The sequence below is a fragment of the Odocoileus virginianus genome, chromosome 8 (assembly GCF_023699985.2).
Source record: "Odocoileus virginianus isolate 20LAN1187 ecotype Illinois chromosome 8, Ovbor_1.2, whole genome shotgun sequence".
Lineage (NCBI taxonomy): Eukaryota > Metazoa > Chordata > Mammalia > Artiodactyla > Cervidae > Odocoileus > Odocoileus virginianus.
In genome coordinates, this window is record NC_069681.1 from 14,070,655 (window position 1) to 14,095,656 (window position 25,002).

At 45.5% G+C, this 25,002-nt stretch overlaps 1 long non-coding RNA gene and 1 other non-coding gene across 3 annotated transcripts; both read right to left on the minus strand.

The window, feature by feature from the left end:
- Positions 1–1,541: 1,541 nt before the first annotated feature.
- LOC139036277 (uncharacterized) lies at positions 1,542–23,268 on the minus strand. Of its 2 annotated transcripts, none has more exons than XR_011488981.1 (3): positions 23,061–23,268; positions 6,648–6,786; positions 1,542–5,759 (listed from the first exon to the last, which is right to left on the minus strand). It is a non-coding gene; the product is annotated as an uncharacterized lncRNA (long non-coding RNA). The 2 variants fall into 2 exon arrangements; XR_011488980.1 differs by having other exon boundaries at positions 22,994–23,268.
- Positions 22,900–22,971, minus strand: TRNAE-UUC (transfer RNA glutamic acid (anticodon UUC)). Its single transcript has one exon. It is a non-coding gene; the product is annotated as a tRNA-Glu (tRNA).
- Positions 23,269–25,002: the final 1,734 nt, after the last annotated feature.

Genomic DNA, 25,002 nt, shown 5'->3' on the forward strand with positions numbered 1-25,002 from the left:
CTTCTCTAACCAGGGATCGAACCCATGTCCCCTGCATTATCAGGCAGATGCTTAACCTCTGACCACCAGGAAGTCCAGAAGATGTCTTTTTAAAAAACATGTCTAGATTTCTTCATATTCTCTTTGCATATCTTTCAAATATCATGTGGGGAAGGGAAGAAATACAGTATTTTAATTTGGGGAGTTTTTTAATCCCCAAAAGCTGCCACAATGCTAATTTAAACCTAGGGTCCTCAAAATAATATTTCACAACAATCCTCCTTACTGCTTATTTTTCAGCTCAATATACACAGCTCCTCTTTAGAAAAAAGCCGTTTTCCTCTGTGCCTTGCCTCTCCCACCTCCCACGTTCAGGGCCTGCTCTAGGGTGGCTGCTTGTCAGAGAAGAGCAGTGCATACCGTAAGAATGGTAAAAATGTCGGTGTCAAGTGTGGAGGAAAGATCCCTTTCACAGCCTCATTTTAGAGTGAATTAAAACTCACTTGTGGGACTTCTCCAGTGGTCCACTCCAGGGACCGCACTTTCATTGCAGGAAGGCATGGGTTGAATCCCTGGCTGGGGAACTTGCATGCCGTGTGGCAGGGCAAAAAAAAAAAATTGTTTGTATAAACATCATATGAGCTTTTCTTAAATTTTCAAATAAAATTCAAGAATTCTAATTCTAATGAAGGTTGCCTTCCCACTACTTAAAATTTCTCCTTCCTATGTCCACACAATTACAATGGAAGGAGCAATGTCAATTACCAAGATACTTCAAGTCCAAAAATCTGATTTTTGAAAACCAAAACATAAAAACGACCTAAAGCAATTTTTTTTAAGCTTTGGTTCTCAACCAGGAGCCATTTTACACCTCAGGGGAGACTTGGCAATCATCTGAAGACCGTTTTGATTGTCATGCTTGAAGGGGTTCTGCTGGCATCTAGAGATGAGAGATACTGCTAAACATCCTTCAATGCACAGCAAAGCCCTTCACCACAAAAAGAAAAAAAAGATCCATCAACAGTGCCAAGATTAAGAAGCCTTGGTGAAGTACCGAGAAAATGTTTCTAAAACCACATTTTGATCATGCTTCACTCCTGCTCAAATGGCTGCACGTTATCTTTGAGAATTTAAGCTCCTTGACCTTTAAGACCTTCTAGAACTTTCCCCAGTTTCTCTTTCCAGCCTTTACCTCCTGCTCCCAATAAGAACCCTTCTCATCTACTAGCCTGAGCCTGCACTTACACTGCTCAAGCCCTTGACAATTCACCCTACTTTGAAAACATTTTTCCCCTTCTCTCAGACTTAAATCTTATCTGTCCTTCCAGGACGGGCTAAAGCTCCCAGCCTTCCAGAAACCCTCTGGGCGCAGCCCCTTCCTCTCGTCTCAGCTTACGTCCGTCCCTTTCCCCTCACTCATTCACTCCAGCCACACTGGCACCCTTGCTAGTCCATTCACGCCCCCAGCTTTTTCCCCACCTCTTTGCCTGGCTCCTTGTATGAGTGGCTCCTTCACCAGAGAAATCCCTCTAGTCTTTTTTCTTTCTTTTCTTTTTTCACACTAGGATGTGCACTTTGAGGCCAGAAATCTTGACCAGCTTTTCATCCCTTCCACAATGAGTCTGGCTCATAAGAGTAAGCATCTGTTGAGTGAATGGATGAACTCACAGGCTGGCGTTTTGTTAGCGAACTCTCAAGGTATATCTCCCTCATTCTCAAGGGCTGAGCTGCCGCACAGTCCAGCATGATGCTTTGGACAAGGTTTCAGTCACTGTACACCGGGTGAATCAGTGCCTGCCACTCTCTTCCTGTAATGCTTACATTCCAGTATTTCTAGATCCAGACTCCACACTGGACCTGCTTTAGAGTTAATTCTAAGTGGTTGAGGGTGGAGGCAGGAAGTAGTATTCTGACTGATGAGCTACATTAGCTGGTAGCCACTATATTCTCACGAAGATTTCAGAATTCCTCCAATTCTGTTTTATGGCATTAACATGCCTTGTTTATTATCAGTGAGCTTAATATGCTTTCTAGGAATAAACTTTCACTGCTTTGTTCATCAAAATCCGTGCAGTTCCTTGCTCTGCAAAGACCTGGCAGAGAACCTCTCAATTTCCATTTGTTTTTCCTCCCCTGGGGCAATTGCAAAGGAGAGCCGACACTGTACTTACAAGGCATTTGATTGTATTTCCTCCAATCATCCACGGCAGATACGCTGTCTCCTGATATCCTTTTCTTTGTAGTTGTAGAATGTTCACTTGGGATTCAGCCACCCTGGCTAAAAATCACATCTCCCAGACTCCTTTGCACTGAGGTATGGCCATGAGACAAAGTTTTGGCCAATAAGATGTGAATGCAAGGTAAGTACGAGCTTGTAATATGAGTGTCTTCCCCCTCTTTCTTTTTTCTGGTCTAAATACAGATGAGGCAGTGACCATCATGCAGATGAGGTCAGTGTTCCAAAGACAGCAGAAAAACAAAGTGGAAGGCAATTGGGTCAATGACTCCATCACCACCTTGCAAGCCATTAGTGCTTTAGGCTCATGTGAGAGTTTCCATGTGACAGAACACTTCTTATCTTGTTTAACTGACTGTTATTTGGGGTCTGGCTCCCAAAAATGACCTGAGAGTCTCACCCTTTCCTACCTTCTCCACTAAAAATGTCAGCAGTACCATCCCCATTTTGCCAAAGGTAAAGAGGAGGTATGCCTACATCATTCAATAAAATCAGCAGAAATGCTAGAGTTGAGCCAGTACCTCCTGAGACTTGCTTTTCTCTGCCTCGTCTGCTACCCAAGCTTCTCTCTCCTTCCTATTCTCGGCCTTTTCTTAGCTCCTTCCAACCTTGATCTTGCTCACGGGAATCTATCAGGTGGTCCAACATGATCTGAGTAAAGGATATTTTGAGAGACCCTGAGACGGCTTACCTTCAGTTAGCAGTGCTCTTTACATTCCAAGAGAGAACCCACCCCATTCCTTTTTCTCAGCTTCCCTGGAGGTTTCATTTACTGCCCCGAGACAGAGCACCATTCCTTCAGACTTAAGGATGCTTCCAGCACTTGTGATCTGAGCCTGTCACGGTGATTTGCTTTCAGATTATTAGAGACCCCTGAACCATGAATACTCTTTGTCAATATCAAAGTGCTTTCAGTGGTCTCCACTGACCTTTCCCCTTTCTCCATTTGTTGAAAATAGATGATCCTAGTGTCCCAAAGGGCTCCCAATGGAAGCAGCCAAGAAAGAATGTGGGTGAGGCAATTCGTTCAGACAACACATGTGTGTGGAGCACCTGCTCAGGTACCATCCTAGACACTGAGGATGCATCAGAGAGCAAGACAGACAAGTTCCCCACCTCCCAAAGCTCCCATTTTAGTGGGGGAGAGAGATTAGGAAGGGAAACAGGAGCACCCAGGAAGGAGAGAGAGAGGAAAGGGGACCTAGAACAGGGAGAAGAGAGAGTAGCTTCATATTGGGATGAAAGTATGATGAAGAAAATACAATGGGGAGTGGGTCAGGCTGGCCTCTCCCCAGTGAGACTGATTGAGCTGAGGCTTGAATGATCAGAAGTCAGTGGTGGGGATTAGGACCTGGGGAGGAATTCTGGAAGAAGAGACAGCAGATGCCAGTGCCTCGGGGTGGGAACACGCTGGGCATTTAGAGGGGCAGACAGAAGACCCTTGTTGGCTTCAGTGACATGAATAAGAAGGAGGGCATGAGATGGGGTTAGCTCAGGCTCCTTTTAGCCCTTAAAAGTTCACACATAGAGTTGGAAAGGTGGGCCTGGAGTCAGGAAAAGAGGAAATGGGAGGTCCACCCTTAACCAATGTCCTTCCCCAGTAGAGAGGAGCTTAAGAAATGTCTGAAAATCTGTTTCAGTTGAATCCAGTCCCTCACGATCTCAAAGTCCTTTAGAAAGGGCTCTGCCTGTGTTTACACTTTGACATCTGGTAACTATGGTGATGATGAGATGGGTTGACAATTGAAAGCGTCACTAAACTTTGGTATTAAATGTATCCACTTCAAACTTCTCCAAAATATGTATTTTCCAGCACAAGCAGAAAGTGAAACTTCCTCTTCTAAGACTAAATACTTAACAGAACAATTCACTTAAAAGCAAGATCTAAAGCCTAAAAAAAAAAAAGACTATTCTTGCCTCAAAATCTTGTTTTTCTGCATTTATGACACATTGTGGATCAGATGGCCCCTCAAGACCTCAGTCTTGAGCAACCCAAAACAGATACTTCCCGATCAGGTCTCTGGGCTGTGAGATGGTCTCATAGGACTCGCTTTATGCCTTTGGACCTCAGTTTTATCTTTGACATAAATGTAAATACCTCAAGATTAATGTCACCTAATTGGTAAGTAGACTCTAGAACTTGCCTTTTCTCATTTTTGTAAATCATGATGACTTCTGCCTCTCTCTGTGGCATACCTCCCATAATTTCCCAGAAATGACTGCTCACAGGTCTGTGATCAGTTACTCATTCAATGCCTGAACAGTCAATGGCCATAACATGATGGACAGGATGACCATGGTCCCTGCCTTTGAGAAGCTAAGTCTAGAGGGGAACACAGATACTGAACAGGTAATTTCTGGAGTGAGTGTCATGCAGGAGAAATTCAGGTCCCTTTGGGAAACAGCCATCTACAATGTCTGGGTTCCCCGGAGGCTCAGTGGTAAAGAATCTGCCTGCAACGTGGAAGACCTGGGTCTGATCCCTGGGTCAGGAAGATCCCCTGGATAAAGAAATGGCAACCCACTCCAGTATTCTTGCCTGGAAAATGCCATGGACAGAGGAGCCTGGAGGGCTGCAAACCAGAGGGTTGCAGAGTCAGGCACGACTGAGCACACACGGCACATACGCATCTACCACGTCCAGACCTAAGGCTGGGAAAACTCAACCCCCCTTGAAGGCCTCACCCACCGTGAGACATTTTTTTCTAGCCTTTAAAGATGGTTTTGCTTTAGGATGCATTGAAGAACCTGCTGCTCTTGCTTTCTATCACCTGCCTGTAGTACCCTGGCTCCCTAAGCGTGACCCTGCCCCATCTTTCTCCAAATATACTTTGGAGCAGTGTCACAGAAAGAGATGTGGAGTCATGGAAAGACCCAGCATTTGGCCTGAAATGATCTGGGCTCAAATCCCAGCTTCGCCTCTGAGACATCCCCCACATGCTCTGAGGATAATAACTCTTACCCACCCCATCCCCCAAGGATTATTGTGAGGATCCATGTGATCATTTACATGAAAATGCTTTGCAAACTATGGAGCATTATTCTCATGTCAGCTGCTATTTCACAAGTCTTAGCATATTCTGGACTTCAGCTTTTCCTGACACTAATATACAGATTCCTGCTATTCTTCTGTGACACCCTTCATTATGTCCCCCTCCTTCCATCTTTTGTTTGTGTTCATCTGAAATCAGAACTCTAACAGCCTCCCCTCACCAGAACATCGGTTCTTTTAGCTGCCTCTTCCTTTTCTTCCGCGTGATGTTTTTGGTATCGGTACAGATAGGATGTCACATAAAACTTCATAACCTTCCCGGGTCCTTTTGGAATCTTCCTCAAATCCAAATCACAAGCATCTCTCTATCCCATTCATGAACTCGGAACATCAGGAAACTCCTTTAAGTCCAGAACAAAATGATCTTTCTCAGCTTGGTGTCCCGCCCAGCTTTTTCATGAAATCCTCCCTGCTGGTGGTGGCCCTGGAGGAACTTTATGGAAGCCATAAGGGTCAAAGTCTTTCACAATGGCTCAGTAGTAAAGAATCCGCCTGCAATGAGGAAGATGCAGGTTCAATCCCTGGGTTGGGAAGATCCCCTGAAAAAGGAAATGACAACCCGCCCCAGTACTCTTGCCTGGAAAATTCCAAGGACAGAGGAGCCTAATGGGCTACAGTCCATAGGGCTGCAAAAAGTTAGATAGGACTCAGCATGCATGCATACATGCATGCAGGGGTCAAAAGTCCTCTGAGGGTCTATACAGTGGTTCAGAGAACCTAGCAGCTGTTTATCCAGGGATTCCTCCTATCACCCCAGAGTTTTCTTAGGGCTCCCAGATCCACCCCACAACTGACCTCATTAAGCCAAAAAGCTGAGTCTCTGTTCACTGGCCCACCACCAAGGCACCCCGCCTCTGCCTCCCAGGCAGTTGGCGGCAGGATGGGGGCAAACTGGCCCAGGAGTAAACCATTTCTCCCAGGACCTACTAGTGGCAGTTTCAAGCCTGAGCTCCCCCCTCGCTGTCCAGACAAGCCACCACCGACCCTGGTGGCAGCATGCCAGCAGTGGCACTGCCCTCTCTGTTCCTAATCATCACCAAGGCCTTTGCAATCCAGGCACTGGGAGTCAGAGCAAGAGGGTCCTAACCTTCACTCGGGAAGTCCCAGCGGTTGCCGGGTGACCAGCACAGGCAATGTTTGGGGAGAACTCCTAAGGCAGGCAAGCAAGGAGATTGTAGATATTATGAAGTACCAACACGGGAAAACCCAAGTACATGGAAAGGAAATGAAGGTCACTGTTTGCCCCAGTTCAGTAAAAAAAAAAGGGTCGCTGGGTAATTGCAACTGAGACACAACTTCTTTACTGGAAGTGTCTTGCTCCCCAAGACAATAATAAACAGGGCAGCAAGTGGGAGGGATGATAAGACCCTGAGTTGTTACCATGAGGAGTGGGGGGCGGCTGAGTGATGCTGGCAAGGGTGCTGCCATGGAAACAGCTCTTTCCCAGCTGTGGGCACCTCCGCCAAGGTCCTCAGCCCAAAGTCCACAGCTTGCTTCCCTGGCCGAAGCAGTGCAGTCCCTGGAGACATAAAGAAACATACACAAAGGGCGGCCCATTAAAAAGGATGAGGCTCTTGAGCAAAGAACCAAGGCATGGTGGGACTGTGGCTGCTCCCCAGCTCCCTGACCTCCGCTTTACCAGGCGACAGTCGCTCTCTCCCAAGTAACTTATGAGGAATCCCAGGAGAACGTTGCCTGTGTTTTCAAACAAAGACTCCAGCCAGAGCTCTTTGGTTACTGAGCAGGACACAGTCTTTCTTCTCCTTTTTTTAAGCCTTTCAATCTACCCATCTTCCATAGTCATCCCCCAGTGTCACTGAACCTCTCGGGTCAGACAGAAATAACTACTGTTTGCCTGAAACACAGGTTCATTTATTGCTGGAATATGGCACATCCTAAAAACAGCGAATCTAGAAGCATTCTGAAATATAGGCACTAGCATTAAAAAAAAAAAAAAAGTAGCTTTATATTGTCCAAACACTCACTGGGAAATACCTCATTTTCACTTGTTGCAGTCAGAGACAGTAAGTGGGCTTCATGTTCATAATTCGGAATAGTTTTTTTAAATGTGTGTCCCCATGGGTTCCGGAAAGCCTGCTGGTTTTGTGGTTGTTTTGGTCACATGGTTTAAGGGTATCTTAGAGCTGTTCAAGAAAGTTTCCCTTTTTCCTTTTTTTTTTTTTTTTTGGTTTTATGGAAATATTGACCCACGAGGATTTAAATCCTCCTTGGTTATAGGCCTCCGCAGACAAAGCCATATCCATGGCAACCACAGGCGGCCCGGCAGAAGAGAGAGCACGCCAGACCCAGAGCATAAAGGCTCTGTTTACCGATGACTGAGCTCTTGAAAGCACTACTGCACTTTCCGACTCCCGGCGGAGGGCAGGACTTCAGGCAGCCCTCACCCTTCAGACCAAGCGATCTATGATCGGAGCCACAGGAAGGGGAGAAGCTCTTTCCCCAGCCCCTGGACACCACTTCTCCAAAGGCCCAGGTTGGTCCTGCAGGAAAAGAAATCGTGAGCCAATAGGAGAAGGAGGCGGGGACAGGGCAAGTCTGGGGCTGTGATGGGGCGTGGCACCCACCAGGACTTCCGGGCTCTGGGTGGGCGGGGACCTGCTTAGTTGCGGGCCCTCTGAAGCCGCTCTCCTGCAGAGACCCACCTCACTCTTGGGAGGCAGACACACCCATCAGAGCAGGTCCTACCGGAGCTCAGGTCCCCAGGTCACAGCCAAGCGTTTTGTGAGTTACCCTTTAATGCCCCCATCTTGCACCAGCGGGCCTAATTCCATCAGCCTTTTCTAGGTGCCAATACAATTCGGGTAGTGACTTCCCAGGTGGCGCCAGTGGTAAAGAATCTACCTGCCAATACAGGCGATGCCAGAGAGGTGGGTTCCATCCCTGGGTGGGGAAGATTCGCTGAAGAAGGAAATGGCAACCCAGCCTAGTATTCTTGCCTGGGAAATCACGTGGACGGAGGAAGCTGGTGGGCTACAGTCTATGGAGTCGTGAAGATCTAACACGACTGAGCATGTGTGCAAATGACAAATCAGATAAACACTCAAACCCAAGTAAAGAGTTGTGCTCACCTGCTTTCTGCTACCCGGGCACTAAACTGGATCTCATACAGCTCTTCCTGCAGCTGAGCCAATAAAGTCTCGGCCTTGCCGAGTGCCCTCGGTCAGCCAGCGGTGCCTCCTCTCCAGATAGAGAGTTCATCAGAGCAAACACCAAAGTGGAAAGAATTCAACCCCCAAATGCATGAATTTTAACCCAGAACACAATGGAGCCCTCCAGAGGAAGTTTTCAGATGCTTGAATCTAGGGAAGGGGAGGAGACTGTAGAAAGTGGGCCCGGCGGTGGGGGGGGGGGGGGGGGGGGGGCAGCGGGTCGGGGATTAGGGGGAGGGCATCGCAGGGACCAGCAATCCGGTTCTGTCCCTGTAGTGGAAACAGTGACAGACTTTATTTTCTTGGGCTTCAAAGTCACTGTGGATGGTGACTGCAGCTGCGAAATTAAAAGACACTTGCTTCTTGGAAGAAAAGCTATGACAAACCTAGACAGCATATTAAAAAGCAGACACATCACTTTGCTGGCAAAGTCTGTATAGTCAAAGCTATGGTTTTCCAGTAGGCATGTACGGATATGAGAGTTGGACCATAAAGAAGACTGAGCACCAAAGAACTGATGCTTTTGAACTGTGGTGTTGGAGAAGACTCTTGAGAGTCCCTGGGATAGCAAGGAGATCAAACCAGTCAATCCTAAAGAAAATCAATCCTGAATATTTTTTGGAAGGACTGATGCTGCAGCTGAAGCTCCAATACTTTGGCCATGTAATGGGAAGAACCAACTAGTTGGAAAAGACTCTGATGCTGGGAAAGATTGAGAGCAAGAGAAGAAGGGGGTGACAGTGGATGAGATGGTTGGATGGCATCACCGACTCAATGGACATGAGTTTGAGCAAACTCCAGGAGATAGTGAAGGACAGGGAAACCTGGTGTGCTGCAGTTCATGGGGTCACAAAGAGTCAGACATGACTTAGTGACTGAATAACAACAACTCCCCCCTGGGTCTCCCAGTAAAGGAGAAAGGCCATCCCCAAGGATTAAATTGCAAGAAACTTCTAAGGAAAGACAGGACCAGTCAGGCACTTCTGTAGCAGCTTGGTGGTTTTATCTATTTTCTATGCCCGGCTTCTACATACATATATATTTGGATGTTTTAAAAGTTCCAGACAGCCCAGGTTGGATGCATGAGACAAGTGCTCAGGGCTGGTGCACTGGGAAGACCCAGAGGGATGGGATGGGGAGGGAGGTAGGAGAGGAGATCGGGATGGGGAACACATGTAAATCCATGGCTGATTCTTGTCAATGTATGGCAAAAACCACTACAATATTGTAAAGTAATTAGCCTCCAACTAATAAAAATAAATGAAAAAATAAATAAATAAAAGTAGTGGTTTACAGCAAATAAATAAATAAAAGTTCCAGACATGGGAACCCCGTGGCAGTCCAGTGGTTAGGACTCCACACTCCCACTGCAGGGGCCACAGGTTCCATCCTGGTTGGGTAACTAAGATCCTGCATGCAGCACAGGGCAGCAAAAGAAAAAAAAAGGAAGTTCCAGACATTAAAACAGTTTGAAAATTACCACTCTAGAGACAGAAAAATGGGGTGGAGAGCAGAAGGAGAGAAGGTAGGGGAAAGATTTTAGAGTGCTTGGTGGGTGCCTTTGTATTAGTTTATTTGCTTATTCTTTCATTGACCTTATCACACTGGCACTGCATTTTCTATTGGTTTTCAGATAAAGAACTATAAGTTGAAGAAAATACAGAATCTCCCCCAAATATCACACATTGGCAATAAAACCAGTTCCAAGTCTATGTCAAGTTGAAGCTGTGCACCAGGGCTGTTTGATTCACTGCCCAGCTTTACTCCTCTAAAACTAGCTGCTTGCCTATGATTACAGATGACAAAATAAAGAAAGCTTATGCATGCAGTCTTCCAAGCCTTGAGAAGAAATTTGAAATATTTGTGCCCCAAATTGAAGCCATCACTGTGACCAAACCTTCAGTGCCAGATTTATTCTACATTCTAAAAGCTCTCTGCTGAGAGGGGGTGGACTCTGTTGCTTGTCACCGGGGCCCCAGGTACTTTCTGTTTTCGATCCCGGTGCTTTGGAAAAGTTTAGTCTGCTCCATGTTTACCATCACAGAGCGGGAACCTCGTGGAATTGCTAGGAAGCCGAGCCAGCTCTCTGGGTACAGGCAGTTGTGCACGGTGTCCTTGCCAGAAAAGGAGCACGAGCTCTGGCCACCAGTGGGAAGGACTGAGGAAGACCTCCATTCAGAGCTGTGCGCTGGGCAACCGCTAAGTGCATGGAACCAGCTTCTGTGCTCAAAAACTGTCATGGAAGCAGCCAAGGTTCTTTGACCATATCTGCTGGCTTTTTAAAAATGTAGGCCAGTCGGGGATCTTGCCAGAAAAGGTTGGGTCTAGCTTCAGCTTCCAGGGCAAACAGAACCAGTGATGGAAGAGCACCCAATGGGCACCGCATCCAGTCACTGAGATCATTTTATCCACCAGTGGCTTGTGGCCCAAGCAGAAGTTGGAGAATGAATCCATGACACCAACTGAAAAAAGAATCTTACATTGGCTGCACACTTGATCCCTCAGAACATCTCCAGGAATTGTTGAACTTGTTTGACCTAACTCAGCCCTGGGTGGAACAAGCTAGCAGCTGGTGGTGAGAAAAGGACAGAAGACCTCGTGTGTCTACACTGGAATTCAACAGCAATGCCAGGCATGCGTGTCTGCACCCAGTCATCTAAACGTAAACAACCCAACCAAAACCAAACCAAACCAAACACCCACACAACCAACTCTAGCATTACCCCTTCCCCCAAAATATTCACATACTCCCATAATATTCCATCCTATATTACCAGGGCTTCCCTGGTAGCTCAGACGGTAAAGAATCTGCCCTTAATGCAGGAGGCCCAGGTTCCATCCCTGGGTTGGGAAGATCCCCTGGAGAAGGAAATGGCACCCCACTCCAATATTCTTACCTGGAGAATCCCATGGACAGAGAAGCCTGGTGGGCTACGGTCCATGGGGTCGCAAAGAGTCAGACATGACTAGCAACTAACACTTTTCCCAAAATATTCACAGAAATTCAACTACTGCCCCCTCTGTCCTGTAGTAGTGTGGAACAGTGGAACCCTATCTTGTTTTTGCTAGTCTATCTGCATCCTGTCTACCCCTTACCCCCAAGCCAGTTACCCTCCACGTACCAGCATCTAACTTTACCTTTATGTCATATTTCTAGGAATGGTGGCAAAAGTTACTATAATGAAGCTATACTCCTTAGGCTTCTCATGTTTCTCGTTCTCGCTTAATTTCTTTTAACTTTCTATTTTGAAATAATTGTATACTCACAGGAAGCTGCAGAACATTTGAATGTTAACAGTTGTTTACCTGAGATGAGAGCTGTAGTCACACGCGCTGCGTTCCCCTTCCTCTAGGTCTCTGCCCTTTGGGGTCTCATCCCGAGGACAAGAGTCCTTGAACACTGGAGAGTTAGGAAATTTTGGGGTCTAACTTTCTTGGAAGCAGAATGAATTTCTACATATACATGTCAATGTTTTGTTCCCTCAAAAGATCATGTTTAAGGGATTTCCCTTGTGGTCCAGTGGCTAAGACTCCAAGCTCCCAGTGCAGGGGGCCTGGGTTCCAGCCCTGGTTGGGGAACTAGGCTGCAGCTGCTGGTTCACCTGCCACAATGAAAGACCCTGCGTGCCACAACAAAGATTGAAGGTCCAGAGTGGGAATCACAGCTTAGATCTACAGCTAACACCTGGCACAACCGAATAATTTTTTTTAATCCATTAAAAAAAAAGAGCATGTTTGAAAGATAAAGAGCTCTCTCTAAATATCCAAGTTATTATGCTTTATGATTACTGAGCCTAATAGAAATGAATTCAATTTTCTCTTTTTGCTATTTTAATTTGTCATATCTGACACTGGCCTCTCCTGACCTTGTGAAATTACCCCATTTTTTCTGCTAACCCTCAAATAAGAATTCCAATTTTTGCGATTCTTGATATAGAATTTCATTTTGATAAGCATCTCAGGGATTTCTATACCCAGTGGATCAAAAATCCACCTGAAAATAATTTGTTTTAAGCCATTTTGATTTTCATTTGCAAAAGAGCAATAAGGAAAGGGAGCACTGTCAGGAGGGAAGTTACCAGATGGAGAAGACTAATGAGATCTAGGTTTGTGCTCTAAAATCTTAGTGCTAGCAAAGAGCTGTCAGTGAATGGTTCAATCCTGGTTTCCTAAAAGAATGTCACGTGCGACCCCATGGACTGTATCCCGCCAAGTTCCTCTGTCCAAGGAATTTTACAGGCAAGAAAACTGGAGTGGATTGCCATTTCCTACTTCAGGGGATCTTCCCCACCCACGGACCGAGCCCACATCTCTTGCATCCCCTGCCTGGCAGGCAAGAGTCTTTACCACTGGTGCCACCTGGGAAGGCACTTACAGCTCAAATGGCATTTCCTGCATAAGACCCAGGGCATTCAGATTTTGTTTTCTGATGAGAAGGTGGACCACCCATGTCAGCCTGGATGAGAGCCCAAAGGGGTCCTTAGTGGGCATGAAGACTTGTCCCTCAATGCCAGCACTGCCCACTGCAGGGTTCGGCCTAGGACCCACGTCTAAAGGGTAAGAGCACCACATAGAGACCCACAAGATGTTGGATGGCTCTGAAATGCCCTTGTGCTGGGGGTTGCTGAGAGCTTAGCATGGGGTATCTCATGGCACTCAACCCAGACTCCTAAACTGTATGGTATTATTTTGGGGAAAAGTTCCTGACTATGAAAGCAATCATATACTCATTTCAAAAACAGTTTGGGGAATTGAAATAAGTAAAAGGAAAAAAAATTAAATGTAACTGTGCCATCCAGAAATAGCCACTGTTAATGTTTGGTATTTCCTTCCTGTTTTTGTGTATGTGTGTATTGCCTTCTAGACAAAATTGGACTCAAAGTATACATAGAGTTTGGGATTCTGCTTCTTTCCATGTCATTAGATAATCTTGGCTGTAAATAATCAGCTGTACAATATTCCACCATATGGGTGTACCATTTGTTCATTCATTCTATTACAGGACTTTTTAAAATTATTTCAAATATTTTTTTTTTAATGATAGATGATGCTATAAGGAAAAAAAAAATAGCATCCTTGTTCATCAGTCTGTATCTTTGCTCTTCTCTGATTCTTCCCTGGATGTAGATTTCTAAAAGTATAATAAGCAGATAAAAGGAAGAAACATATTTATGACTCTTGATGTGTATTGCATGCTAAACAATTTTCCATTAAATTGGTACCAACTCAACTTTCCAACATGTCCCACAATCACACACAAAACATGTACAAGAAACAGCGTGCCAACATTAAAGTGCCCACTTTATAAAATAATTAGTAGTTCAGGGTCTTTGATTCTTCACATTATGTAACAAGATCAGAAGGCATTAGAAATTCTGCAGGCTTTATTTATTTTATTTTAAAAAGACTTCCAACATGGCACCAGTGGTAAAGAATCTGTCTGCCAGTGCAGACAGTGCAAGAGACATGGGTTCAGTCTCTGGGTGAGGAAGATCCCCTGGAGAAGGAAGTGGCAACCCACTCCAGTACTCTTGCCTGGAAAATTGCATGGACAGAGGAACCTGGCGGGCTACAGTCCGTGGGGTCGCAAAGATTTTTTAAAAGTGGTGGACTTCCCTGGTGGTCGAGTGGTTAAGACTCTGTGCTCCCAGTGCAGGGGGCATAGGTTTGAACCCTGGTCAGGGAACAAAGATCCCACCTCCCACTTGGTGCAGTCAGAAAAAAAGAAGGCGGCTGACAAGCACCCCAGAGCTCGTGGAAGCTTACATGGTACCTTTGCTCAAATTGGAAAATTCACGCCTTTCTCAAGACCCTTTACTGCCCACCTGCCAGAGAGTTACCAGAATTTATGATGACTGCAGTGGAACCGGAGGCCCCGTGAGCTCCGCAGTGCTCACCTGCTGCTTTTAAGCAAGGTGTCACTGCAGGCTAGAGGTTTATGTACAAGAGCGTGTGTCTGTCACTGCAGGCCAGATATGCAACAGCATCTCACTTCTTCCCCGGCACACACACTGTCTCCACCACACTGCTGCCTACGGCCAGGCACCATTCATTAGGAAGCCTCAAAGCCTGCTGTTTGCCTGACCACGACAGTTGCCCCCCGAGGTGTCTGCTTTCACAGGTGTTCCAGCCTGGCTTGCCTGCGCTCTCTGCTCCATTTAGACATCCCCGCAGTACCTCAAATTTGTCAGAGGAGACAAATCTCATTCTCTCTGCCCCACTTCTCAGTCTCTCCTGGGATGCTTATCATCTTGGGGTTGTCAGCAAATCACCCCTGCCCTTCACACCCCACCGCTGAGCTGTTGCCAAATTCTGATTATTCCTGCTTCACTCCCCTTAATGCACCACTTTCTCCAACACCCCTGAATCCATTAACCCCAATCCCAGGACATTAACGAGCCCCGGTGATGGAAAATTACTCCAGCTTCTGATAACTGGCAGCTTCAATGTGCCCACTTCAGACTCAATGAACACACTGATGCTTATGAAATCTCCTGCCTTCCTCTGCACCCTCCCTGCAGCCCCAAACTTCTGTACTAAGCCTAGAATGGAAAACAGCCCCGAACAGAGGTACCCGGAGGCAAGAAATAAATGATGGAGCTCTCTGCCTTTGGCAAATAGACGTTCGAAGTGTCAACTTTAAAAAAAAGTCACAACCTGGAAGTTGAGAGTTATGTTTTATTCGGTGGGAATTTTTAGGACTTCAAGTCCGGGAGACAGCATCTCCAGTGATCCTGGGAGAACTAGTCCGGGGATGGGGTTGGGGGTGGGAGGAGTCAGATTATATAGAAGTTAGAAGCCAGGGGCAGGTAGTCTGAACATGGAAAGATTATTATTAATTAAGGAAAACCAGACATCTCAAGGAATTTAGTGCTTTTCTAAGTATGGGAAGGCACGAGATTCTTGGCTTACTGAAATCATCCTGCAATTTGATTTTTCACATCCTTATTTCCTCGCTCACGGTAGGGAGTGGCGGCAGTGCATGGCTGCCAGATAACAGACATTGTTCTTCCTAGGCTCAGAAATTCATATTTGGAGGGCCAGTATCCCTAATGACTGTGACATCCTTGTTTATTGATATGGCAGGAAATACTCCATTTCACGTAAGTTTATACATGAGTGAGTCAGGGTCAAAGGCGATAATGCCACTGGACTGCTATAGGTGCTGTCCAGTTTTAGCCAACATAGCTAAAACCCTCTGAGGGGAGGGGGTGGGGTCCCCTGATAATAGCCAGGTGAACACCCCAGGTCCACTGTCAGACACTGCAGGTTCCAGACAGAACCCTAACAGGCCTCCAACTTCTCCACACAAGTCTGCAGTTTTGCTTTTGAGCTTCCAGTGGAAATTTTAATGCAGGTGACACCCCTCAGACTCACTGTGGTTCTGATGAGACAGAAACCCCCAGCATCAGACACTCCCCGAGGGGCCATTGCTTTCATTTTATGGTCAGAGCATGAGGTGAGGCCGCCAGACAAACAATGTACGCCTAAGAGAAAACCTGCTACTCCCCAAAGCCCCTCCTCACCTCTCGTTATGGAACTTGCCCTTGTGTTAGTTACTCAGTTGTGTCCGACTCTTTGTGACCCCATGGACTGTAGCCCGCCAGGCTCCTCTATCCATGGAATTCTCCAGCCAAGAATACTGGAGTGGGTTGCCATTCCCTTCTCCAGGGGATCTTCCCAACCCAGGGATTGAACCCAGGTCTTCCGCATTGCAGATTCTATACCATCTGAGCATAGCAAAATTCCCCTTAGAAAATTGGGGGAAAAAAGAAAGCAGAGTCATCATGAGCCGGTGCCCTGAGCACTTAACTGCATTTTGGCAAATGGTTTATGGCCATAACCAATTCTGTCTCCTCCATTTCCATTGAGAAGAAAACTAGGGGAAAAATGGTTCATAGTAAAGAATTTGGCCTTGCCCAAAGAGATTTCTGAAAGGAAATCAACCCTGAATATTCATTGCCAGGAGTGATGCTGAAGCTCCAATACTTGGCTGCCTGATTCAAAGAGTTGACTCATTGGAAAAGACCCTGATGCTAGGAAGGATTGACTCAATCGACATAAGTTTGAGCAAACTCTGGGAGATAGTGAAGGACAGGAAAACCTGAAGTGCTGCAGTCCATGGGGTTGCCAAGAGTCGGTCAAGACTGAACAACTGAATAACAACAAAGAGAGACCTGACCTTTGCCCTTGACTTCTGGAAAGCAATCTTTGTCTTGAGGTGGAGCTAGTGGTAAAGAAGCTGCCTGCCACAGCAGGAGATGTAAGAAATGCATGTTCAATCCCTGAGTTCGGAAGATCCCCTGGAGAAGGAGATGGCAACCCACTCCAGCATTCTTGCCTCGAAAATCCCATGGACAGAGGAGCCTGGCAGGCTACAGTCCATAGGGTAGCAAAGAGTCGGACACGACTGAAGCAACGTATGATGTACGGACCTGATGAAAGGATCTTTGTTTAGGGCAAGGGCAGGCCACACCTGATAGCTTTAGGGAGTTGGCTGAGCCAGAAAGACCAATCATGGGATTTAGGATGAGATTTAGGACGGGGGCTTTGGGTCACGTGTTATCAAGAAGTCTAGAGAATGAGTTTAACCACATGGGAGATCAATCCATCAATCATGTCTGTATAATGAAGCCCCAATGAAAACTCAGGTGAGCATCCCTGATTGGCAATATTCCATGCATAGTGTCACACATCAATACTTGGGGGGAGAGGATGCAGTTCATCCTGACTCCACAGGGGAGAGAGGACACCAGAAAGTTGTCCCGGACTCAGCCCTGTGTCTCCCCCTTTGGCTGATTTCAGTCTGTCTCCTTTTCCTGTAATACACCACAACTGTGAGTGCTGCAGCTTTCACTGAGTTCCATGGGTCCTTCTAGCACATCCTCAAACCTGAAAGTGGTTTTGGCAAGGCCCCAGACTTGAGGACAATGTCCAAAGTGAGGGCAGTCTTGACGACTGCGCCTCCAAACTTTGCAGTTTGGCTCACAGGCAAATGGGCTGAAAACAAAGCATAAAGTGATCCAGGTTGGTCCACAAGGACACTTTATGACAAAGTTCCAGGGTTCTGAAAATGAGGTGATATAAGTTATTTCAAAGACCTGTTAAACATTTCTCATCTTTCCATAAAAGCGTGGTTGATACTGACCACAAACAGAAACTGGCCGGAAGATTCTCAAAGCCCCTCAAATCCAGAGTGTCTCATCCTGGGGGCTGGAACCCACTCTGTGTGTAAACCTCCAGAAGTTTCCCATCACATTTAGAATGAAACCCAGACTTCTAACCCTGTTCGTGTGTTTGTGTGTTTGGAAGATTCCCCAACTAAAATGTAAATCTAAATGGGTGCTGGGCTATAATAGACACCTACAAATGTTTGCTGAATAAATGAGTAGCTCAAGTAAAAGGAATTAAAAGTGCTCATCTTGCCAACAAAATTTTATCTCTGGCTTAATTCTTTTCTGTTTTCTTTTTTTAATTGATATATAATTCATATACCATAAAATCCAGCCTTTACATTTGGGGTTTTTAGTGTATCCACAAAGTTGTACACCATCACCAGTGTTTAATTTCTCTGGCTTAATTTTTTATCATAGCTTTCTCGCTCTCTCTTTTTTTTAATTAACTAACTTATTTCTGGCCATGTGGCAGGTGGGATCCTAGCTCCCTGAGCAGGGATTGAACCCATATCTCCTGCTTTGGAAGTACAGAGTTTTAACCACTGGACCACCAGGAAAGTCCCTCTCTGGTTTAATTTTAGTCCCTGTTTGTCCTTCGTCTCCACCATGTGGTTCTAATGAAAGTGTTAGTTGCTCAGTTGTGTCCTAATCTTTGCCACCCTATGGACTAGGCCGCCAGGCTCCTCTGTCATGGCAAGAATACTGGAATGAATAGCCATTCCCTTCTCCAGGGGATCTTCCCAAACCAGGGTCTTCGGCATTTCGGGCAGATTCTCCACCCTTTGAGCCACCTGGGAAGGCAGCCAATCACAATACCCTATGTGCATCAATCATCAAGAGGATACACAGCCCAGGGAAGGCCACACTCCTCCCCAGCACTTTCCAACAAAAACTAAGATAACCAAGAGCTTCCCTCTTAGTTGGAGGAGCTGTGAGAAATGAATATGGAGCTGGTGGTGCCCAGATCCCTGCCATGTGAAAATAGCCGGTCCACAATGGGTGGAATAAATCTGACACCCAGGGAGGCGAGAGAGGGAACACTGGTTCTGGTTGTCCCTGAGGCCAACCACACCACCCCACTTCCCACAGTTTGGTTACATAACCCAGTCATTCTCTCTCCGGCCAGTGGTTTTCTTTAACTTGGAACCTAAGATGTTCCTTGAGACAATACAGTCCTTGTCTGGCTCACACATTCCCTCCACACATGTTTATTAAGTATTTACTGCTTGCAGGGCACTGGTCTTGGAGCATGTGCTCTAGAAGGGTGCGTGGCCAGGGTGGCAGATGCAATGAGAGAGAAACATGCAGAGCAAAGCATCTCCCCCACTGCTAGTGAAGCAGGAGAGACTTAGGGAGAAAATGACATCTAAGCTAAGACCTGAAGTCAGAGAGGAATTGATATCAGAAGACAGGTACATAAGATGCTAAGGGGAATCAGAACACATTCCCATAAGGAGTCTCCCAGCAGAAGAGGTAAGGGGTGGTCCACAAAGGGCAGGACATTAGAATTAAGTCTTAAAGGATGGATAAGATGTAGGTATTTAGGGAAAGGGCTCAAGAGCATTTCAGCAGAGGAAATGTTGAGCAAAAGCCAGATACAGGGCTCAGTGAGAAGTCAACTGGAAACTGGGATGCACAGAGGGAAGCGGTAGGATTTAGGTTGTAAAGGCAGGTTGGAAGCACACAGCAGGTCAAAGCCCCGAAGTGCAGAGGAGCAGCACCCTCAGCCCTGTGCTGCAATGCGCAGTAGGATGTGAGACAGAAAAGGTGGATGAGATACGGGGTCAAAGAAACCAATTTGGTGCTTATTGTAATAGCACAGGGAACAAGACAATCTGCCCAGCACAGTGGCAGGGGAAATAGATAAGAATATACCTTGGCATCACTGAAGAGGTAGAAAAGATCAGATTTAACATTGTGACTAGAAGTAGAGAAAGAGGAACTAAACATGATAATGATGACAATGACGATGGTGGTGATGTAATCAAGGGTCATCGGCCCCAGACTGGACCAAGCCCTTTATATGCATTATCTTGTCTAATCCTCACAACCCTAAAAGATGGATCTGATTATTACCCCCATTTTACAGTCTAGGAAACTGAGGAACAGAGAGATGATGTCATTTGCACAGGGAATCTGAATTAACACTTTTTTTTTTTTAAGGAACTCAGGCAGAAAAGACTCAGGAAGGAGGATAGAGTCATTGCTCCATAGAACGAGGGTAAGCTGCCTTATCTAGGTGAAGCTGAGCCCCAAACTTCAGCTTGAATGTGTTCCTGCCAGACAGCAGTAGTCTTACCTACATTTTCTTCATGAGTTCAACAAAGTACAAAATCCCAAGGTTTCTTAAATCAGGATAGATTATCTTGACTGCTCTCCCATCCACCACGCCTATCACTCTGTGACAAAAGGAAATTAGATTCATCTGATCAGCTTTGTTTTTCAGAAAACTATGTGGGATGATTACCCAGTACCCTGTGGTCTTCTAGGTGTTTGCAAATTGATTTTTTGATTATTCGTTCCAGTGATTTTCCAAGTATTCAGTGTTTTTCCAGGTTGTTCAGTTTTACAATGTAGATAAGTTAAAATTCATATTTGCCTTCCTTTTCCTGCATTAATATGAAGTGTTAATGTTGCAATTAGTTAGGACATTTTTTATATGTAACATATATTTCTGAGGGAACATACATACAAATCTATGTGACTCTATGTACCCATGTGAGTAGGCATAAAGTGATATCTATGCAGATGGCTCCATAATTTATGACCATATACAAAAATAAAAGTGTACTGAGAACCTAGAACTAATTCAAATGTCCCAAATAAGATTATCACTCTCTAGAAATGTTTATATGGTGAATAAAAACAATTTAATGACTCAAAACTTCAAACAGAAAGATGTTACCACTGTGTTGTTGCAGCTATACTGTGAACACTGACCAAAAGCAAGATACAACCAAATTCTTCAAATTTATCTCCTCTGCACCCAGTGGTGCAAGAGGGACTGGTGTCTGTTGAGGACACCATGAAAGATTCGAATTAGGGAGATACATAATCTAAAAATCCAAACCTGGGACTTCCCTGCTGGAGCAGTGGTAAAGAATCTGCCTGCCAATGCACAGCACACAGGTTCGATCCCCAGTCAGGGAACATCCCACATACCACGAAACTGAGCCCCTCTACCGCACATACTGAGCCCATGAGCCACAACTACTGAGACCCCATGAGGCAACTACTGAAGCCCGCACAGCCTAGAGCCCGTTCTCTATGACAAGAGAAACATCGCAATGGGAAGTCTGCCCACCTCAACTAGAGAAAGCCTGTGCACATCAGTGAAGACCCAGTGCAGCCATAAGTAAATAAATATTTTATTTTTTAATAAATAAATATCTCAAAGATAAATAAATTAAAAACCAAACCTGGGGAATCTGAAGCATAAAATCCAGGACCCAATGCTTCATGGTTAAAATGAAAGGCTCCATTAAATGATTGCTAAGGGCATTTGTAGCTCAAAATAGTCTATGAATATAAAGACTGATAAGGAAGATGATTAAGGAAAACTATGGCAAAATGTTTTGCAAAAAATACAAAGTTATAAAAATGGCAAATAAAACTCAAGCAAATATTTCCCCACAAAGTTAAGCTGTTTTCATTTAATTAAGTACGTGTCTATAGAGGCATCTACTATGCTCTGTGTCTTTTAAGTATCATATTCATCCAAAGGATGCTTTTGTCAAATCTGTGAGGCCACAAATTTATTTTATGGAAATGAATGATTCATAGGATGAATGGATTTAACAGTCTTCATGTGAATGGAACACACTTGCCCTAAGAAAGCAAGTTTTAAGACAAATAGAAACCACAGCTCCTCCGTGGCCGCCACCCTCCCTCCCCTTATTCATTTTAGATCCAGGAGCCCTGGAGACTGCATTATTCCTTGTTGTTTTTCTAGAACCTCAACAAACCCTCAGTAATCCCTTTATTAAACTCTGTTAAGAATGTCATCAGTTTCCTATTGGGCCCCTGGCTGATACAGACATAATAATATTATCTGATAACAAAATAAGGATTAAATTGAAAAAAGTATATAAAACATTTATCCAAGTTCATAGTACATGCTCAATAAATACTTATTATTGTTATTATTATTGGGTTTTATATTTTCCTATCTGTTCTGTCCTACTCGATTTAATAATTGCAGATCACCTGCTGATGATCAGTTTCTCCTCCAGGCTCTAAATGAGAAAATTGGATGTTTCTCATTGAAAGTGACATGTTTTGTGTCCCCTTAAAATCCCAAAGGACTTTAAAAAGAGAGAAAATTTCAAAGTTATGTGGATACCAAGTCTTTTCACAGCCGTTTCTCAGGGTTAATAATAGTCTGAGAACAAATTGGGGAAGCTTCAAAGAGTTTAACACCAGTGGGACAGAAGTGTGGCTTCTAAATGCCTGGAGGTTTTTCCAAGCAGCAAATGTTTGGAGAAGCAAGCAAGATAAACGATTACAGCAAAGATGCACTTATTTGGGTAACAGTTGGAAACTGTCTTGTCACACATCAGTACTAACATTTCTAACTCTAGAGATCTTATTGAGTGTATCATGAATTCCTGAAGTTTTTTAAAACAGAATGTGTCAAACAGTCAGGGCGTGAGAAGAAAGTGTTATTTTTCGCCATTGCCTCACTCCTCAATATGTGTAATAATATAATTTTCTATTTTCCTTCCTCCCCCTCTCCCCCCACGGTAACTGCTTCAGTGAGCTTTTGAATCACAAAATACAGTAGACTGTACTCTGAACTACTCTGCCCTCAATAATATGACTTTTCTGAGAATCTTGCTGTCCTCAAAGGAATGGCTTTAGGCAACTTAAAAGCCTATAATGTCCTACAAGGTGTCTTGTCTTTTTTTTTTTTTTTTCAAATAAGAGCACTTTTTTTTATCATTTGTTTCATATTCACGGTACAAGGAGAAATTGCGCAGAAAAACCAACTGAAACATCTATCTTAGCATGGGACCGGCTGACTCCCTGCTCCTCAGATTTAAAGACATTTCAAAGGCAAAGTCAGCACTCTTTCGAGTTACTTCCTTTTCGTTTGCTCCTGCCGGTCAACCGGCTTTGAGCGGGCTGTACAACCATTCACTCTAGGGTAGACCCAGATTCTCTTCAACTTCAATTTCCCCTGGGTGCTCTGAAATGGGGTTATAGATCTTTCTAAAAACACCAGTGTTCCCCTAGTTTAGAGGTGTTTTGATTTATTTTCGTTTTCTGTCCAAAAATGTGATGGCGTTCCCACACCGGGAGTCGAACCCGGGCCGCCTGGGTGAAAACCAGGAATCCTAACCGCTAGACCATGTGGGAGACGACGAGTGTGTATTCAAACCTAGACAAATTGAGTCTTCAGTCTCAGCTTCCTCCTGCCCCGCCCCTTCCGGCATCTGCTGACAGACCTGCTTCTGCGCATGCGGAGCTGCTGTACGGCCGGCGCCCCTGTCTTCCGCGCCCTGAGAAGACGGCGCTCGAATCTCTTTGCACGTTCGCGTCCTTTATGATCTCATCCCGCCTCCTGATTCTAGACACTGCGTCTCCGCCTGTGTAGATTCTAGATTGATGAGTCATTATTCATAATTCCTCAAAAGAAGGCGGCAGAGTACCAGAGGGCTGGCACTGCTTTGGGTGAAGACGTAAAACCGCTTCCACAGAGGCCGACGTGTGCTGGACGCCGGGGCCCCTGTGAGGCACCCGCCCGGAGCGCCGCGGACGAGCCTCGGTGCCGCCCGCCCTCTGGCCCCGCTCGCCGAGCTCCGGGCAGACCCGCGCGCCCGGGGAAGTGCTAGGGCTGTGTCCCCGGCACATGGTGGTCTGCCCTTCTCCCCTCCACGCCGTGCAGGGCCGCACGCAGGCTCCGGCCCGTCCCAGAAATTTCCCCTTTCCTCTCAAGATACAGGACACGGGGCTGCCTGGAACATTCCAGGTTCTGTTGACCCAATGGCAAAAAGCACTATTTGTGCAGTTGAAAGTGGGAGATGGTGGCTTGGGAACGTAGTTTTTAAAACCGGAGAAAGTCCCTCGTTGAAAGCAGGCATGAAGGATGGAGGGTCCCCGCGGTTTCCTCGCCCGGTCTCGGCTGGAAGCAGCATCTCGCCGGGCGCAGTTTTTCTGCCTCCATCAACCCCAGGATGAGGAAGACCGTGTGGGAGAGCTGCGCTCCCGGTGTTCTCGAGGCGGCTTCAACTACCCAGAAGTTGTTTGCACGAGCGCCCGACACTTTTGGAGCCCAATTTAAAGCTGGTTCTGGTTCTTGTTTACTTCCTCCTCATCCCCCACCTGCCAAAAGGTCTTAGAATGTTCTCTCCCCTTCATTGAGGCTGCCTAAGGCTTCGCTTGTGACATTCGTCAGAGGGGAAATAGAAATGATTCTTAGATTTGTTAACACGGAGGATGCTCCCTCGGAGTCAACATCCAACACCACTTAAGTGCAAAGAAGCTCTGAAGGAAAACCACAACCTATGACTGCAAACTGTGTTAGACACGTTCAAGTCTGTTTGCTCATTTCATCATAGTATTCCTATGTGGTAGGTCTCATGCGCGTCTTTGGGGGTTCTTCCTGTACCAGTTTTTGCATCTTTGAACAATTTCACTTGTTTGTTTTGCAATCAGTGAGACAGCTGCCTTCCCCTGGCGGACATGTTTCGGAACAGTAAAGAAAACTCCAAAACAAACCTCATCAACTACAGAATATCCCGCATCTGAGGTTCGAGAGTTCACATGTACCTTTCAGTTTTGTATTTCCACGTGATAATTCTTTTTGAAAAGTATCTTAGCAGTTTTAAAGATAAAAGTTCCCCTAGTAACCCAAAAGACAGGCACCATCCTTAGGATATAACCAAACTGTAACTTTCTCTGGTCTCTTACTATCGCCAATCTGAAATTTGTTGTTTTCCCCTTGTCATTGGATGACAACTTGAGTAGTTACCCGAAAGCCCTATGGTCACTTTATTGTTATATTATTTTATTTTTATTTACTATTTATATATATATTTATATGACTGTCTCCCACATGTGAGATCTAGTTCGATGACCAGGGAGCCAACCTGGGCCCTGGCTGGGGTAGAGTGGCAATCTTAGCCCTGGACTAACAGGGAGGTTCCCCTATGGTCACGTTAAACAATAAAGCACAGTTTAGGACAATATACTATTTAGCAACTCTGTCCTCATTCTAGATATTTCTTTCCCACTACCCAGCTTGGGCATGACTTCAGGTTAGGAACAGTGATGAGCTGGATCAGGCTCCTGCCAGCTCACAAGATCTTATTTTAGCTTCTCTTTCTAACCCTGTATTCCTGACATCACATTGGTAGATGGCCATAGTGGAGAGTATTTACACCACAG